Raw genomic sequence first — 19,937 nt, 5'->3', positions numbered from 1 at the left:
GCTCAGTGATGGAAAAATATCTGTAGAATTAGATCATGCAGCTGACTCGGGCTGCCCACACCCATGCCTTTCATACAGAGTGCCTTGACGCTTTATCTGGGCAAGGGTGGTCTGGACCCCTGATGGGGACTCTGCCACTCTCCTTGGAACAGGATCCCATGGTCTAATTGACCTTATTGTTAGGAAATTGTTCATAAAATTAGGAAACTCAGAGTAAACAGAGAACTCAGACAGCACTCCTCCTTGCCCAGAGTAGCGTACATATGGAACGAGTTACCAAGAAAAGTGATTGAGGCAAAGAACACAAATGAATTCAAGAGACTCCTACGTTTATTTCTGGACATGGGGGAGGAGGCTAGCAGGAAGGTAGGAGTCAGATGCAGTTTGGGGAGGACAGGCATGCAAATAATTTGACCTATTCTTCACATTTCTTTTTAAGTTTGTGGAAGATCCCCAAACAAAAGGCTTTTTTGCTACATGTTCTCATCTATCTGGGGCCTGATGGCTGTGGCAGGGTCAGATTCTGAGAGGCAGATCTGATCCTGACACTCTTTCCAGGGGAAATGGCTTCCAGTGTAGAGGCTGGGGTGGCATCCCACCTGATCCTGAGCAGAACAAATCTGTGGGAAGGGTGAGAGGTGGGTTCTTTGACTGGGTTCCACACCTCAGAATGTCCCAGAGACCACTAGCTGTTTTTAACTCAGTATTTCCATCTTGTTTTAGTCCTAGAAAGGGCTCTGAGGATTGTTCACCAGTCTTGCAGAAGACCCTATTTCCTCCTCAGCTCTCCAAGGTCAGAGTTATGAGTGTATGCATTTTCTGGGGCTGCAAGAACAAAAAATCACAGACTGGAGAGCTGAAATAATAGAAATTTATTTTCTCATAGTTCTGGAAGCTGGAAGTCCAAGGTCAAGCAGGGTTGGTTTCTCCAGAGGCCTCTCTCCTTGGCTTGTGGATGGCTGTCTGCTCCCTGTGACTTCATGTGGCTGTCCCTCTGTGTGTCTGCATCCTGATCTCCACTTTTTGTTCTAACACCAGTCATACTGCCTTAGGGCCCATCCTAGTGAACTCATTCTACCTTAACTACCTCTTTAAAGGTCCTATCATTAAATAAGGTCCTGGGGGTTAACGGGTTTCACCATATGAATTTGGGGACACACACTTCAGCCCATAACAATGAGCCTGAGGAAGAAACCAGCAGGACTAGAAGAAGCCTGTTGCAGCACAAAGCTGGCAGGGGGCTTCTGTGGTGACCTTGGGGTTTCCTGGGGGAGAGAAACCTGTTCCATCCCTCCTTCCCTTCTCTTCCAATCCAGTCCAGGAAGGGTTTTAAAAGGGCTGACAAAAGGCACACCAGGCAGTACTGGGTGCTGAGACCTCCCAGCAAATGACTCTATTAAACCCTGAGGTCAGGGGTTCCTGGAAGCCGAGGTCCCCCTGATCTACATGCAGGTCCACCGGTGACCCTCTTTCATGCTTTACAGGCAACATGGGAGAAGGAGGAAGGGAGTAGGGAGCGAGGGGGAGACATTGGTGAAATGGTGAAAAGAACTGGTGAAAAATGGTGAAAGAAACTGTCTTGGGATTTTTAAAACTAACTGTTCTAAGTGGGAAAACATGATAGGTAGAAGCAATGCATGCAGGAGGCTGTGGTGGATGAGGGAAAGAGCACCACTGGTTAATTTTCCAGGACAGAATTTACTAGTCTAGAAAGCAGCTCCAGACATGAGGCTCTTTTAAGCTTTAACTGCATGGGGGTTTAGTGTAGCACCTTGCACTGAGCTTAGTGGCTGATTTTGACCCAACCAAGAGGGTCCTTGGCTTCATGCAGAATGGAAATCAAATGTGAACCAGCAGCAGGTGAAAGCAAAGTTTACTGAAGGTATAGAGAGAGCAGATATAGACAAGACTGTCAAGGAGACTTAAAGGACAAGAACATGAGTCTTATCTGTGTTTGGGGTCTGTGGGTGTTTATTGAGGATGGTGGTCTGCTGTACACATCCTCTCATGCATCCAAGAAATGATTAGAACAAGGCCACGGTCCAGGTGTCCATCATAAGTTGCTTATTCCTTGAAGCCAGGGGTCTTGGCATCGTGATGTCTGGTGCCAATTGTTGAGATATTACCTATTGTGCTAGAAAACTCCAAAGATGTCATTAACTCTTTGTCTCTTACAAGGAGGACATGCATTAAAATATGTGTAGGGCGGGGTGCAGGACCTAGAAAGAATAGAAGCAGGAAAAAAAAGCAAAGGGAAAAAAAAATTGAACTTTTTCTTTCATGGGGTTCCTTTCATTTCCCCGTCTCAGTTTGAGGCCAGGAAGTGACACTTACATGCCGGGGCTTGTCATCTGGGCTCTTGCCATTCTTGAGGTTTTGTGTCATGGCCATTTGCTTCTACTTCTAGGTCTGCTGCTTTCCACCAATCCCCAGAGTTTTTCTCATTAAGTTTATAGGTTTGTCCAAGGCCTGATGTTAGTGGGGCTCAAAGAAAAGTCATAGGCAGTCAAGATGGATGATGTAAACAGCCCAGACAAGAAAGTAAAGGCAGACCCCTTTATGCTGCCTCCTCTTTATGCAATTGACAGTTTCTCCTTCCCCCAATTTGGTTTGGGTCCCCAGATATTAAATTGCCCCTAGGATAATAAGATGATTGCCTCCCCAAATGGAGCCTGTTAAAAGAAAAACCACAAGCCAAGATGGAGTCACATATGCTAGGCCAACTTGCCAAACCAAGTCTTAATACCTAATCTAATTGCAGTTTCAACATCCTCCCAAAATGTAGTCCTAATTGGTCAGCATGAGTTTTCCAATAAGCTCCAATAATGTCATCTGTCACATGGGCCCTCTCCATCTCTCCCCCAAAAGGAAGATGAGGTAATTTGTATGAAAAGACCCCTGCTTATCCCCCTGAGGGAAGGTAACTTTGCCTGAAACAATCCTTTCTTTTCTTTTGCTAATAACTTCTTTGCCCCACCCTCCTTCCTATAAAAATCTCCCATTTTGTACAAATAGAGCATCTCTCTATTTGCTAGATGGGGTGCTGCCTGATTCATGAATCACTTAATAGAACCAATTAGATCTTCAAATTTACTTGTTTGTATTTTATTGGTTTTTGTTTTTGTTTTTGTTTTTAACAAGCATGATGTGGAGTTGCTCAGCTTGAGTGGCTTCCAGTTGGTTCCAGACCAAGCTACAGCTTGTTTCCACTAGCACTTGGACACTCTCTTTAAGGATTCCTCACTCAATAGGCCACCATGGCCCTTGGAGCTATTCAACCAAAGCTGACCTGAATTCCCCAAGAGAGACATCTATCTTTCCAGAAGGTTTCATGTCAGGGTCCATGAAAACTTTGGCTCAAATGAGAGGACTTTGGAAGCACGTGTTGGTAGGGCAGAGTCCAACTTCTTGCAATTGCATCTCAGAGTTATCTGTACACAGAGTCATGACTTGTATATTGTAGATACTCAAGTGACATTGATGCAAGCTGGCTGGGTCTGAAGACCCAGAGGGGGCTCCTGCAGGACCAACCAAGAGGGGCCTTGGTGTCCTGCAGGATAGAAATCAAACATGAGGGAGCCTGGGTGGCTCAGTCGGTTAAGCATTTGCCTTCAACTCAGGTCATGATCCCATGAATCCCGCATCAGGCTCCCTGCTCAGTGGGGAGTCTGCTTCTCCCTCTCCCTCTCCCTCTACCCCTCGCCCCTGCTTGTGCTTTCTCTCTCGCAAATAAATAAATGAAATTTTTTTTAAAAAAAGGAAATCAAACATGAACTGAGAGGAAGTGAGAACAGAGTTTATTAAAGATTTAGGGAGAGTGTAAATATGGACAGAGCGTATGGGAGACTGAGAAAGGAAAGAAGAGTGAGTCTCATCTTTGCTTGGGGCCCAGGGTTTGTATTGAGGATTGTAGTCTGGTGCAGTGTCTTCTCGGTAATCCAGGAACAAAGATGAGTGTTTAGGTGTTCTCCATAGGTCGCTTATGCCCCGGAGCCAGGGGTCTTGATGTGTCAGCGCTCTTGGAAAATGTTCATGATGACCCAATCGGTCACTCCTGATATGTTATTTGTTGTGCTGGAAGACTCCAAAGAAATCATTAAATCTTTAACCTTTACAAGGAGGACGTATATTATCTGTTCTATAAAGCATGTATAAGGCAGGGGTGTACGTCCTAGCAAGAATAGAAGCAGGAAAAAGGAAAAAAAATCACTTTTTCATGGGGTCCCTTTGGTTTCCCTGTCTTACTATTGTCAAACTGAATTATCTGTGGCACAAGGGAAGAGGGGGATGCAAAGTAGCTGGTTAATTAAAAAGCCGAGGTATTAATGCAAACTATGTTTTGAGGTGTTTGCCATCTAAAAATTAAGCTGAAATATTTAAACTAGTCCAACTCTCTCCATTTCTTAAACTAAGGGGTAAGATCTCTTTGTCCTGCTCCATGAAATGGGGGAAGTTTCCATATTTTTTTCATACAGATTTTGTGATGATTAAATGAGAGTAGTCTTTCTGGCAGGTATGAAGTGTGAGTGCCTGACAACTAGCTCTTTTGACTGTTGGGTAAGTGCCTGACATTAAGCTTTTGCTTGTGGAGATATTCACTTCCACATATCCAACTGGAATAAACACAATGCCAGCTACACACCAAGATAATGAGCCAGGGAACCCCACCCGTGAAGTTCCCCTTTCAGAAAACTCTGAGTGACCTGGATGTCTGACTGTGTGAGGGACCCCATTTCTCCCTTCTTGTACCCTAAGTCCCACACTTAAGCTTTAAATCCACCAATTAAGAGTAAACCCAGAAAATCCTAAACACCCCACCCTCAACCCTCAAAGGCAGAGCCCCGGGTCTGTGCTCACCACCCCCTGTCTCACTTCACTGTGCAGCCATAGGTGTGCAGCGTATCTTCCAGAACCTGTAACAAAGTTACAGGAACTTTTCCAAGTTCCCTGATGGTGCATCTTGCATTCATAATAAGAACCAAAAGACTGGTCCAGCTACAACATTGGCTCCTGTTGGGAAAATCTGTGGGGGCTTGGCACAAGTAGAAGGGGCTTTGGAGGGTGATAGCACTATGGATAGCCTGAGACTGGCACAGAACAAGGGAGTAAGCGCTGTACGTGCCATTCCATCACTACTGTTACTGTTACTATGGCTGTTAATTGTTGTTAGGTTTCAATGTTGAGATTGCTCTCCAAATCAACTGAGCTGTCAGTCCAGAGGAATCCAGCACCTCCCCTTTACAAAATAGTTCCATAGCCTGAGAGAAGTGGCATTGTCCAGAAAGGAAGAGGATCCAGAGCTCAGTTGTGAGAAGAGAGTCTTTTCATCTGCTGGAATCAAGAAGTAGCTACAATTCATAAATTCCTGGTCACTTGAGATTTTCTGCCTATTTTATATAAACCACAGTTGAACATAAATTAATCTTGGATTTTACTTGTATCTCCGGACCATTTTATAGCCCAATCTTTTCCTGAAAGATTGCTTTGCTATTGATTCCCACTTTCTTTAGGCACTTTTATAGAAACTTCTCTAGCTTCTGAAAGGGTCAGAAAAATTTACCTGTCTGAAAACAGTGATCACACAGGAGTGAAATTTCTTGAGGAAGGGAAGTAGTTTCTTCATTCTGAAGGTGTCACCAGTGTATTTTTGTGCCTAGTACTGGAGAGTCAAATATTCATCAGATTGGTTCAAAAGAAAATTTCGCTGGGATGAAAGAGGACTAAATACAGCAAATGAGCTGGATTTGTCTGTTGTCTACCAAATGTATCTTTATGAATTAGGATCAAATGTTTCCTCCTTTAGCATTACAATATTTTATTTTGTCATCCTAATACCCAAAAGTGACTGGGGTACTAACAAAGTGAGGAAGACAGAAAACAGCTAAGGGCAATGTCCTTGTTTCTAGTAGCTTGAAGAAGGCAACGGATTGGTTAGTAGGTATGGACATCAAATGTGTTTACTTGGTCCATCTAGTCCAGAAATAATTGTTTAGGTCCTAATACATGTCAGACCCTGAGATAAGCACTGGTTATAAAGCAGTCTTCTTGTCACAGCTCTTTGATGTTAAGAAACAGAACTCTACACAAGCATACTCCTGTATTGAAGGCCCATGGTGACAGCTCAGGGAAAAAGGGAAGAGCAGAACCTGATGGGAACTTGTTCTAGGAACTAGGAAATCATCAGAGTCCCCAACCATTACTCTCCCTCTGGCTTTAAGTCTCTGTCTCAATCTCAGCTCTCTGCCTCTCTTTTTCTGAAACCCAATGGCATTTCTATTCAGGCTCCCTATTTCTCTACACAGACACACATTCTCTGCCCGTCTGTGAGGGATCATGGCTGGACTTGGCCACCACAGTCTATTCTATAATATTCTATAAAATATATATTATAGCTCATCCCTGTCTCTTATAGTCCTGATGTCTTTTGTATCCTACTATCAAATGGGAACTACTAATTACTAACTGGTTGATGATTACTGCTTGAATTGCAAACTTGTTCTTATAACCCACCATGTTCCTTTTGGTGGAGGAGGGAGCAATGCACATGATATAAACACATGCTTTCCATAGAGGCTGAGAGAGAGGCAGTTCCTAGGCAAGTTATAGGTGGGACAGGTCTCCCCAATGTCATCTAAGAGGTGCTCTCACAGAGCTGGCAGAAGGATTCTTGCTATTGCTTGACCTCAAGTCACTTTGACAAGAATCTCATTACTATAAGGGCATTCAAGGTCATCTTGGCCCAAATGACTCAATTAGGAAAATACCGTCTTGCCACCTGACAAATCCTGTAGAAACTTCTCATACATTCGCTCATTTAATCCCCATACCATCCTAGTGAGGAGACACTATTATTGTCCCCATTTTCCTGTAAGGAAACTGAAGCATAGAGAGGCTAAAGAACTTGCCTGAGGATGTGTAGTGAGTGCAGAACTGGAATCTGAGACTGAGGGCCATGAACTGTGTGCTGCTGTGTGAGGTGGTGGTCCAGCTAAATTAGAAATTCAGCATCTTGAGTCCTGGGTTTACTCTTCCCACTCAGGAGGACTCTAGAGTTCTCGGGTTCCCCTGAGACACATGGTGAGTGGGTGAATCTGCTTGGACAGACTGTGAGAACAGGTGTGGGGTCCATGTAATGAAGCTGATCCCAAGACAGGCAGGGAGGAGAATGGTCCAGAGTAAATGTCCTACTCATTGGATGCAGGTTGTGGGGAATGCCAGGCCAGGGATGAGACCAAGATGCTAGAAAAGAGACAAAAGTCAGACACAGCTAGGAAGTAACCCTCCGTGATGTAGACTAAGGGGCTATTATCTTTTCTGTTGAGAAGGGCTGACCAGATGATGGGGCTAATGCTTCTGATTCAGGTTTGCATTGGTCAAAACCAAACACCACAAAACTCGTCTTTATTCACTGAGATGGTGGGGCCCATGAAGCTCAGAGGTGGGCCTGTGGCTGGTCGTCCTTCAGGAGGTGTCTGGCTCTTCTCTAAGAAGCATCTTAATTCCCTCATGATTTCACAGAGGATATTGGCTTGGGATGGGGATGCTGTACAGGCTGTGAGAGAAGCAATTGTAGAGCGGCTTGTCCTGGAACCTTAGGGAAGTATCAGTGAATTAACCCGACATCACTTTTTTTTTCTTTTTTTGAAGAACAGTATTAATACTCTAACTGCCCAGATTATTTTATTTTGGTAAGCAGTTTCAGAGTTACTATGTTTTAACAAGATACAAATTACGATTAAAAAAGGAAAAACAAAGACATATACCTACTGTTTGATTTGTATGGTCTGTGGGTATTCCATACATCTCCATATTAAGTTATATGATATCAGGTACTCACCACATGTTACATATCTTTTTTTCTTTTTGATATTCTCTTTTAAAAAACAATTTTATTGTTATATTAATCACCATACATTACATAATTAGTTTTAGATGTAGTGTTCCATGATTCATTGTTTGTGCATAACACCCAGTGCTCCATTCAGTAAGGGCACTCTTTAATACCCATCACCAGGCTAACCCATCCTCCCACCCCCCTCCCCTCTAGAACCTCAGTTTGTTTTTCAGAGCCCATCGTCTCTCATGGTTCGTCTCCCTCTCCAATTTCCCCCCCTTCATTCTTCGCCTCTTGCTATCTTCTTCTTCTTTTTTTTTTCTTAACATATATTGCATTATTTGTTTCAGAGGTACAGATCTGAGATTCAACAGTCTTGCACAATTCACAGTGCTTACCAGAGCACATACCGCCCCATTGTCTATCACCCAGTCACCCCATCCCTCCCACCCCACCCCCACTCCAGCAACCCTCAGTTTGTTCCCTGAGATTAAGAATTCCACATATCAGTGAGGTCATATGATACATTTCTTTCTCTCTTTGATTTATTTCACTCAGCATAATACCCTCCAGTTCCATCCATCTCATTGCAAATGGCAAGATCTCATTCCTTTTGATGGCTGCATAATATTCCATTGTATATATATACCACTTCTTCTTTATCCATTCATCTGTCGATGGACATCTTGGCTCTTTCCACAGTTTGGCTCTTGTGGACATTGCTGCTATAAACATCAGGGTGCACATACCCCCTCAGATCCCTACATTTGTATCTTTGGGGTAAATACCCAGTAGTGCAATTGCTGGATAGGATGGTAGCTCTATTTTCAACTTTCTGAGGAACCTCCATACTGTTTTCCAGAGTGGCTGTACCTGCTTGCATTCCCACCAACAGTGTAGGAGGGTTCCCCTTTCTCCGCATCCCCGCCAACATCTGTCGTTTCCTGACTTGTTAATTTTAGCCATTCTGACTGGTGTTAGGTGGAATCTCACTGAGGTTTTGATTTGGATTTCCCTGATGCCGAGTGATATTGAGCACTTTTTCATGTGTCTGTTGGCCATTTGGATGTCTTCTTTGGAAAAAAAAAAATGTCTGTTCATGTCTTCTGCCCATTTCTTGATTGGATTCTTTGTTCTTTGGGTGTTGAGTTGGATAAGTTCTTTATAGATTTTGGATACTAGCCCTTTATCTGATATGTCATTTGCAAATGTCTTCTCCCATTCTGTGGTTGTCTTTTGGTTTTGTTGACTATTTCCTTTGCTTTGTAAAAGCTTTTTATCTTGATGAAGTCCCAATAGTTCCTTTTTGCCCCTGCTTCCCTTGCCTTTGGCGATGTTTCTAGGAAGAAGTTGCTGTGGCTGAGGTCAAAGAGGTTATTGCCTGTGTTCTCCTTTAGGATTTGGATGGACTCCTGTCTCACATTGAGGTCTTTCAACCATTTGGAGTCTATTTTTGTGTGTGATGTAAGGAAATGGTCCAGTTTCATTCTTCTGCATGTGGCTGTCCAATTTTCCCAACACCATTTGTTGAAGAGACTGTCTTTTTTCCATTGGACATTCTTTCCTGCTTTGTCAAAGATGAGTTGACCATAGAGTTGAGGGTCCATTTCTGGGTTCTCTACTCTGTTCCATTGATCTATGTGTCTGTTTTTGTGCCAGGACCATACTGTCTTGATGATAACAGCTTTGTAATAGACCTGGAAGTCTGGAATTGTGATGCCGCCAGCTTTGCCTTTCTTTTTCAACATTCCTCTGGTTATTCAGGGCCTTTTCTGGTTCCATACAAATTTTAGGATTATTTGTTCCATTTCTTTGAAAAAAGTGGATGGTATTTTGATGGGGATTGCATTGAATGTGTAGATTGCTCTAGGTAGCATTGACATCTTCACAATATATGTTCTTCCAATTCACAAACATGGAACATTTTTCCATTTCTTTGTGTCTTCCTCAATTTCTTTCATGAGTATTTTATAGTTTTCTGAGTACAGATCCTTTGCCTCTTTGGTTAGATTTATTCCTAGGTATCTTATGGTTTTGGGTGCAATTGTAAATGGGATTGACTCCTTAATTTCTCTTTCTTCTGTCTTGTTGTTGGTGTATAGGAATGCCACTGATTTCTGTGTATTGATTTTATATCCTGCTACTTGACTGAATTCTTGTATGAGTTCTAGCAGTTTTGGGGTGGAGTCTTTTGGGTTTTCCACATAAAGTATTATATCATCTGTAGAGAGTGAGAGTTTGACTTCTTCTTTGCGATTCAGATGTCTTTGATTGCTTTTTGTTGTCTGATTGCTGTGGCTAGGACTTCTAGTACCATGTTGAATAGCTGTGGTGATAGTGAGCCTCCCTGCCATGTTCCTGACCTTAGGAGGAAAGTTCTCAGTTTTTCCCCATTGAGAATGATATTCGCTGTTGGTTTTTCATAGATGGCTTTTAGGATATTGAGGTAGTTACCCTCTATGCCTACACTATTAAGAGTTATGAACAAGAAAGGATGCTGTACTTTGTCAAATGCTTTTTCTGCATCTATTGAGAGGATCATATGGTTCTTATTCTTTCTTTTGTTAATGTATTGTATCACATTGATTGATTTGTGGATGTTGAACCAACCTTGCAGCTCAGGGATAAATCCCACTTGGTCGTGGTGAATAATCCTTTTAATGTACTGTTGGATCCTATTGGCTAGTATTTTGGTGAGAATTTTTGCATCCATGTTCATCAAAGATATTGGTCTGTAATTCTCCTTTTTGATGGCGTCTTTTCTGGTTTGGGGATCAAGGTAATGGTGGCCTAATAAAGCAAGTTTGGAAGTTTTCCTTCCATATCTATTATTTGGAACAGTTTCAGAAGAATAAGTATTGATTCTTCTTAAATGTTTGGTAGAATTCCCCTGGGAAGACATCTGGCCCTGGGCTTTTGTTTGTTGGGAGAGTTTTGATGACTGCTTCAATTTCCTTAGTGGTTATAGGTCTGTTCCGGTTTTCTTTTTCTTCCTGGTTCACTTTTGGTAGTTGATATATCTCTAGGAATGCATCCATTTCTTCCAGGTTATCTAATTTGCTGGCATACAGTTGCTTATAATATGTACCTATAATTGTTTGTATTTCTTTGGTGTTGGTTGTGATCTCTCCTTTTTCATTCATGATTTTGTTGATTTGTGTCATTTCCCTTTTCTTTTTGATAAGTCTGGCCAAGGGTTTATCAATCTTGTTAATTGGTTGATCTATTCATTCTTTAGTAGGATGCTCTTTAGCCTCCATGTATTTGAGTTCTTTCTCACTGTCCTCTTGTGATTGAGCTCTAGTTTCAAAGCATTGTGGTCTGAAAAGAGGTACCCAATCTTTGGTACCAGTTGAGACCTGATTTGTGACCTAGGATGTGATCGATTCTGGAGAATGTTCAATGGGCACTAGAGAAGAATGTGTTTTCCATTGCTTTGGGATGGAATGTTCTGAATATGTCTGTGAAGTCCATTTGGTCCAGTGTGTCATTTAAAGTCTTTATTTCTTTGTTGATCTTTTGCTTAGATGATCTGTCCATTTCAGTGAGGGGGCTGTTAATGTTCCCCCACTATTTTTGTATTGTTTTCAATGTGTTTCTTTGCTTTTGTTATTAACTTCCTTATGTAATTGGCTGCTCCCATGTTAGGGGCATAGATATTTACAATTGTTAGATCTTCTTGTTGGATAGACCCTTTAAGTAAGATATAGTGTCCTTCCTCATCTCTTATTACAGACTTTGTTTTAAAATCTAATTTGTCTGATATAAGGATTGCCACCCCAGCTTTCTTTTGGTGTCCATTAGCATGGTAAATGGTTTTCCACCCCTCACTTTCAATCTGGGGGTGTCTTTGGGTCTAAAATGAGTCTCTTGCAGACAGCATATCAATGGGTCTTGTTTTTTAATCCAATCTGATAGCCTGTGTCTTTTGATTGGGGCATTTAGCCCATTTACACTCAGGGTAACTATTGAAAGACATGAATTTAGTGCCATTGTATTGCCTTTAAGGTGACTGTTACTGTATATTATCTGTGTTCCTTTCTGGTCTATGTTGCTTTTATGCTCTCTCTTTGCTTAGAGGACCGCTTTCAAGATTTCTTGTAGGGCTGGTTTCATGTTTGCAAATTCCTAATTTTTTGTTTGTCCTGGAAGCTTTTTCTCTCTCCTTCTATTTTCAATGACAGCCTAGCTGGATAAAGTATTCTTGGCTGCATATTTTTCTCATTTAGTGCTCTGAATATATTATGGCAGTCCTTTCTGGCCTGCCAAGTCTCTGTGGATAGGTCTGTTGCCAATCTGATGTTTTTATCATTGTAGGTTACATATCTCTTCTCCCGAGCTGCTTTCAGGATTTTATCTTTGTCTCTGAGACTCATAAGTTTTACTATTAGATGTCGGGTTGTTGACCTATTTTTATTGATTTTGATTGGGGTTCTCTGTGCCTCCTGGATTTTGATGCCTGTTTCCTTCCCCAAATTAGGGAAGTTCTCTGATATAATTTGCTCCAATATACCTTCAGCCCCTTTCTCTCTTTGTTCTTCTTCTGGGATCCCAATTATTCTAATGTTGTTTTGCCTTCATATATCACTTATCGCTCGAATTCTGCCCAGTAGTTGTTTATCTCTCTTTTTCTCAGCTTCTTTATTTTCCATCATTTGGTCTTCTATATCACTGATTCTCTCTTCTGCCTCATTTATCCTAGCAGTTAGCACCCCCATTTTTGAATGCACCTCATTAGTAGCCTTATTGATTTTGACTTGGTTAGATTTTAGTTCTTTTACTTCTCCAGAAAGAGTTTCTCTAATAACTTCCATGCTTTTTTCAAGCCCAGCTAGTATCTTTAAAGTGATGATTCTGAACTCTAGATCCGACATCGTACTAATGTCCATATTGAGTAGGTCCCTGGAAGTCGGTACTACCTCTTGTTCTTTTTGTTGAGGTGATTTTTTCCATCTTTTAATTTTGTCCAGAGGAGAATAGATGAATGACAGAACAAAATGCTAACAGGGTAATAACGTCCCCAGAAAATATATTCTAAACAATTTGGAAAAGACTTGAAGCATGGGGAAAAGAAAGGGAAAGAGAGAAAAAAGAAAAAGAAAAAGATAAAGATAAAAACAAACAAAAACAGAACAAAACAAAACAAAACAAAAACAGAATATGATCAAATATGATCAGGCTCGTACATAGATCAGTGCCACACACTAGATTTTGGATGTATTTTGGTCTGTTAGAAGAAAGTGCCTCCCAAAATTTTAAAGAAAGAAAAATGTCCTACCTTCCACAAAGTGGTCATTTTTCTGTTCAGAGAGTTGTTGCTCTTCTTTTCTTCGATCTCCTGTTGAGCTTGTAGGTGTTCAGAATGGTTTGATCCTTATCCAGCTGAATTCCTGAGACCAGATGAAATCCAGGTCTCCTACTCCTCCACCATCTTGCTCCTTGATCCACATGCTACATATCTTTAGGTATTATATCGTAGGACTAGTGGCTTACAAGCTCTATCACTTGGACACTCCCTGAAATGAGGTTCAGTAGATTGGCTTTTATTTTTTTCATACTCAATCGACAAGCCTAATGTTCAAGGCAGTTCTAAGTGTACATATTATAATTAATTTAAAAATGCCAGTGCTTCAAGCTATGTGACATGTTAATCTCTGATGGTACTCTGCATTAATACCCTTATCTATTCTATTTTTTCTAGATTACGGTGCATCCTTTGGACATATCCCAATAATAGCCGCAACATTTTCTTGAACATTAATGAGTACGTTGGGACACAAAGTTGCACTCAGATTTTGTCATTTCTGTTTAAGAGGAAATTATTCTTATCTAATTATTTCATTAACATAGTACCAAGAGAGAAAATGGCTTCCCAATCTGTTTCTAGAGCAGAGTTTTGCATTTATTGCAATAATTCATTCTCTTGTTCATGGTGCCAATATGCTCTTGTTCAACATGGCTTAGTGTAGGTGATTTTGAAAAGCATAACATGTTCAGTAATAATAGTTAAAATAATGAGGCCCTTCACAGCAAGGAAAAAGATCTTCCTAATACTTTGTAAAGATATACCACAATTTTATTTTATTTTTTATTTTTTTGTAAGATTTTATTTATTTATTTAACAGAGAGAGACACAGTGAGAGAGGGAACACAAGCAGGGGGAGTGGGAGAGGGAGAGGCTGGCTTCCACGGAGCAGGGAGCCTGATGCAGGGCTTGATCCCTGGACCCTGGGATCATGACCTGAGCCGAAGGCAGACGCTTAACCATCTGAGCCACCCAGGCACCCACATATACCACCATTTTAGAGCATGGAGGAATCTTTGACATTATTATTCTAAAATTCCCATTTTCAGGTTAGGAAATTGAGGCCAAGTGTCACTCAATGACTTGCTCAAGGCCACAAAGCTGAGTGAACTGGACACAGACTCATAATTTTTCTTGCACACATTTGTTTATGTCATGGTGTCTCATTTTGGGGCCACTTTCTGACCTGCTGAGATTCTCACCTGCTTGGTTTGGTTGCCCGAAAGTAGAGCCTGACACAAGGAGTTAGGTGCAGAGAGTTATTTGGGCAGTGACCCCAGGAAGCAGGAGGAATGGAGTGGGGAGACTGGGGCAGGGCAGGAGAAATACTCAAATAAGTGTGCATTATTGAGATTGCTGCTGTGGGTGACAGCAGATCCACCACATCAGGGCCTCTGGCTTTCTGTCTGAATGACAGGAGGCTGGAGCACTTATCTGTTGGGCTGAAGAGGCCTTATCTTTTTCTACATCTAGAAGAGTGAATCCAGTGAGCAGAGAAACCCCTGAGCCTAAGGCGCATGCCTGTGTACTGTTGTGGCTGGAATCAGTGGCAGGCAGAGGGATGTGGCCTGACACCAAAGGCCTCTACTCTCGGGGCTGATAATGCAGAGGGAAACTCCGGATTGTGTGGAGTCTGGATTGTGAGATTGTCTAAATTTAATTATGGATTCTATACTCATCTCTTTCCCCAAGCCCCCCTCTGCCCCTGCCCCACCCTCATTTCAACGACACACACAAACATACACACATACAATAAGTAAGATAATTTCGCTCTTCTGGAGATTATGAGCTTATGTGTAATTTAACACATAATTGTTGGATACTGTAAATTAGTTTAATAGCTGAATCTATACAAAAGTTTAATGTCTGTTACGTGGCTGAGCGCTGGCCTCACTGCTGCAGTGGTTAGGCCCTTCACGAGCTTACCTCTGCTGGCCAGAGGAAAGCAGAATAGGAGTGATGGAAATTTTAGATTGATAGGACCTCTCTGATTCAGCACATTGCAAGGTGACAAATGCATCACTTGCTTATAGTTTGGAAGAATTTTTTTTAAAAGATTTTATTTATTTCTTTGAGAGAAAGAGAGCACACATGCACATGACTGGTGGGGGAGGGGCTGAGGGAGAAGCAGACTACGCGCTGAGCCAGGAGCCCACCACTCTGCTTGATCCCAGGACCCTGAGATCGTGACCTGAGCTGAAGGCAACCACTTAACTGACTGAGCCACCCAGGCACCCCAGTTTGAAAGCTTTTGCAGGAGAGTTGTCCTATGCAGGAGTGTTTTAATACTTTTATTGGGTCTCTGTCACCATGATTGACATCTTCCTTCTTTCTTCAAACATTAGTTGAGCATCTACTATGTTCCAGGGCCAGTGTTAGCACGTAGGGGTCAGAGAGACGGCTGTCACATGGAGCTTCCCCTCAAGCAGCTTACGCTGACATAAGCAGTATAATATCATGTAACGTGTGACGTGATGTAAAACCTTGATATCACTTACCTTCTCAGGAGAGGGTAAGGATTGCAGGTAAGCGCCCAGTGTGTGACTGCACTGTGCTCCCAAAGTTTACTTATAAAGAACTTGCTTGTTTCCAAAGGGAAGTGTGTTCTGAGTTCCAATGACACACCTGCTACTTGGGATCCCATTTAGCCTATTTAGCTCTTACTATAGAAAACTACCTTCATTTCAAAGTTCCCAGCCACTCCATGTCTGACTCCTTTCTTCTGTTCCCCAAAGTCAGGGCATCAGGTAATAAGGGCCATGGAGAGAACTGGCATCACACAGAATCCTTGTTAAACAGCTGAGGAGTATAAGGAGGGGTGAATGTGTCTGTGAGTCAGAAACATGATGGTAGTGGGGACTGGGTGATTTCACTGCCTTCCACTGTCTCCTGGGTTGGGGGAAGGAAGATTCTATAGGGTTCTTCCAGGGATGTGGACTGAGAGCAGGGACAAAAATCCTTCCAGCAGATTTACTGAGGGCTGGCCTTTACTAAATCAGAGATATTGGCATGGGAGTTGTTTTCCATTATCCTACTTATCCTTCTGGTTTGCACTATCCAGGGAGAGAATAACTGGGAGTGAGGAAATATAGTTGGCTTCCTGAAAATACCAACCACTCTATTAGCAAAAGCTGCCAACAGGAAGCACACTTTTCCTAGGATTCCATTGAACTTTACAATGTGTGATGAGAGAATCTCTATGACCCCCCTAGGATAAAGCAGGCTTAGGATATTTGTTTTCCTTTGGTGGAAGGGGAAAGTAAGTTTTGCAATAAACACAGCACAGTTACAGTCTAAGTGGAAAAACAGGCGAACCAAGAGGTTCCTGTCCCAGTTATCTATTGCTGAGTTACAAATGATGCAAAACTTAGTGGCTTATTTCCCTCAGAAATTTGCAATTTGGGCAGTGATGATTTCTTCTCCGTGTAGGATCAGCTGAGATGGCTTGAAGGCTGCGGCTGGTACCATCTGAAATGTCACTCACTTATGTGTCTGGTTGTTGATGCTGGCTGGTGGCTGGAATCTTAGGATTGTGGCCAGAACACCTACATGTGACCTCTTCACGAGGTCTGGGTTTCCTCACACATGGCGGCTGAGACCCAACACAATTATATCAACTAGGCAAAGACTTGCTCAGCATTTTGTCTATGTCAGGTTCTGGGTTGGATACAATGCCACGTGAACTCTCAAATCTATAAGAGAGGTCAGAAATCCTGTCTTCCTCTTTCCCTCTTGAATTTGCTATATATTTATGATTTATACAAATCCTGAAAATACCAACTCTACTTATAAAAAACATATTTTGAAAAGATTAGAAAAATCATTGGTATGATACTAGTATGAAAAATGATAACGATATGTATGGATTTCTCTTGAACACTTGATTAAGCAAATCATGCAGAGTGATTCCAATACTCCTCCATGTGATCCAGCTCAGTGACTTTGAACATAAATGTAATCACAGGAGACACTCTGGTCACCCAAAGTACTTCCTATAACCTTCTCTGGTTCCACAAACTTAATTTACACCAAAGTAAAAAAAAGGCTTGATGTATTGTATGGTGACTAACATAACATAATAAAATAAAATAAATTTCAAAAAAACAAAAAGGCTAAACACTGAAACTATTACAGTTCCTTTAGTATGTAGGGTATGACGTGTGTGTGTGTGTGTATGTGTGTGTGTGTAGAGGAGAAGCATTTTGCATAATGAGCACATGTCCACTCAGTGGAAATGGACCCAGCCCGGTGCTGTGATTAAATATTCACATCCTGAAACGTCTGCTTTTTAATTATCTGTAAACAAATTCAATGTGTACTCCAAAAGTTGGCCACTCTTCATTAAAGGGAAAAAAAAAATGATAGCTGGCATCTTAGAAGGCTTTTTGAAATATTTGTTTTAAATCCTTTAAGTAAACAGATTAAACCCTTATTTGAAACGGAAGTAGCTCTTTACTCATGTAAATGCATTGTCTCCGCCCCACCCCCCCTCCGCTGTTTAAGGGCAAATAGATTAAAGGACACGGAGAGTCATAAAGAGGTTTTGGTAAGGAGAGTGTGTGGAAATTCCCATTTCCCCCCCTACTGCATAGCTCTCCCCACCTCATCTAGACTTTCTGTGACCAAAGAGAAAACGGCTTTCTTTACTGATCAGCGAGATTTCGCAAGCAGGCAGTGATGTTACTGTTTCCATTTAAAAAGAAAAAGAAAGTGATGACCTGTCCCTCAGCAAATCCTGGCCCTGCTGTGGATGGGCCTTGAGCACCTGGGCAGGCTGTGTGGCTCACACCTCACAGCTGGCCAGGATGCTTTGCTTTTCTTTCTTTTTTCTGGAGAAAGGGTTATTGAAAATATTATTTTATGAAGTCAAAGACAACGCATCATTGGCTTTTCTACACCATGTTGGTATTTTATTTTTTATTTTATTTTATTTTCTTATTAAAGATTTTTATTTATTTATTCATGAGAGACAGAGAGAGAGAGAGGCAGAGGGAGAAGCAGGCTCCCAAGGAGCAGAGAGCCCGAAGCGGGACTCGATCCCAAGACCCTGGGATCATGACCGGAGCCGAAGGCAGACGCTTAACCATCTGAGCCACCCAGGCGCCCCCATGTTGGTATTTTAATGTAAAATAGGGGACTGAGTGATATAATGAGCTGGCATGGAGGGCTCTAGAAGGTGATTCTTAAGTCCCGCATGGGAATCAAGAGGATAGTCTCAAACTTAATAAAGGCCATTTCCATAATTCTCAACAGAACTATGAAGTTCTCTCCCTTCCCCCACTACACACATTTCACAAATGCAAATGTGACTTTTTAAAAGAAGTCTGCCTGGCTCTCTCTCAGGTCTGGAGCAATTAACTGGCTTCATTCCAACAGGGAAACAGAATACCCCCTCCCCCAGCCCAAAAGTTGCTTTGCAATCCCTAGGGAGCTCCTCCTAGGAGGATCAGGGTCTTTCCAGAGGCTGGGCTTGGCAGCACTTCCAGCTCATCCCTTGTGTTCATAACCTCCTACCCAGCAGAGATTCAAACCACTTTTATAGACATTCTTGACTCTGTCTCCAGATTAGGTCACTTGCTGCTTTATAGGTGAGAAAGACTCCTGGGATCAGGTGACATATTTACCTTCTCAGCACATATATGGCACTATTGAGGCAGCTTTGGATTTGGAATTTGAAAACCTGGACTTCAGTCCCAGCTGGGTCCCTTGTTCATTTACTCAGTCAACAAATATTGAGGGCCAACTCTGTGTCAGGCACTGTCCTAGCTACTAAGGCTGCCATGGGGAGACAGGCATGGCTCCTGACCTTGGGACTTTGGTCTAGCACAGCACTTTCCATAGTGGAGATGCAAGGGTCCGTGGTAGAGAACCAGCTTTTAAGTAAAAAAAAAAAAAAAAAAAAATCCATCATGGACCAATACTTTTGTAAAGTACAATAAAATCAAATTACTAGAAAAATGAAATAAAAAGACAAAGACACGCAAGATACAAGCCCAAATTTTGGTTATTATTAGATTCTACAAGCATGAAATTACTCTGTCAAAGTGGCTAAATGCTTCCTCTCAATTTCTGTACTCATCTCGCAGACAAGGGATAGCCTGAGGTGCAAGGACTACACTGAGAATCAAGGTCTAGTAGACCCTGTGGTCCTGAGAGAGTGACATTACCCTGACCCCAGGAAGTGGACGTAATGGAACTATGACAGGCAGTGGACGCTGCTGGGTGCCTACTCGGTGGCATCCCCTCCTTCCTCCTTCCTAGCTGACCCCTGCATCCTCAGCTTTGCACTCTCCCCTTCTTGCCTTGGGAGCTGGCCCCACCTCCAGGTCTGTGGCAAGCCTGATTGGCCTAAGGGTAATCCCATAGCCCTTACCTTCCAGTAGTCTAGGAGAAGGCATCTGATGGGATCCAGGCTGATGATCTGCAAGGCAAGCTTCGCTGTGAGTGTCTGGGAAGGTTCCCTTTGCTTTTCTGAGAGAGCTTCCAGAAGCAATCCTACATCTCTCCCCAACTAGACATAGCCAGGAGGTACAAAGTCCAGATGGCTGGACCATGAAGAGAACAACCAAGCTTAAGGTGGAGTAGATGCTGGATGACCAAGTGGAGAGGAGAGAAGAAGTGAGTTCTTGATAACATTGTGGATTAGTCCCGAAGCCCTTCAGGATAGGAGACCACTGTTTCCTCATATCAACTTTGGTTGTGTTTTCTCTTCTCTGCAGCCTGAATATTCCAACCACTGTACCGGGTTGTCCTTAAGGCAAACAGAATGGTATTTTTCTTTTTTTTTAATATGCCTGA

This window comes from Mirounga angustirostris, unplaced genomic scaffold, assembly GCF_029215605.1.
Source record: "Mirounga angustirostris isolate CCGP_5_RB_7025 unplaced genomic scaffold, mMirAng1.0.hap1 SCAF_10, whole genome shotgun sequence".
NCBI classification, from domain to species: Eukaryota; Metazoa; Chordata; class Mammalia; order Carnivora; family Phocidae; genus Mirounga; species Mirounga angustirostris.
This window is presented reverse-complemented; position numbering follows the sequence as displayed.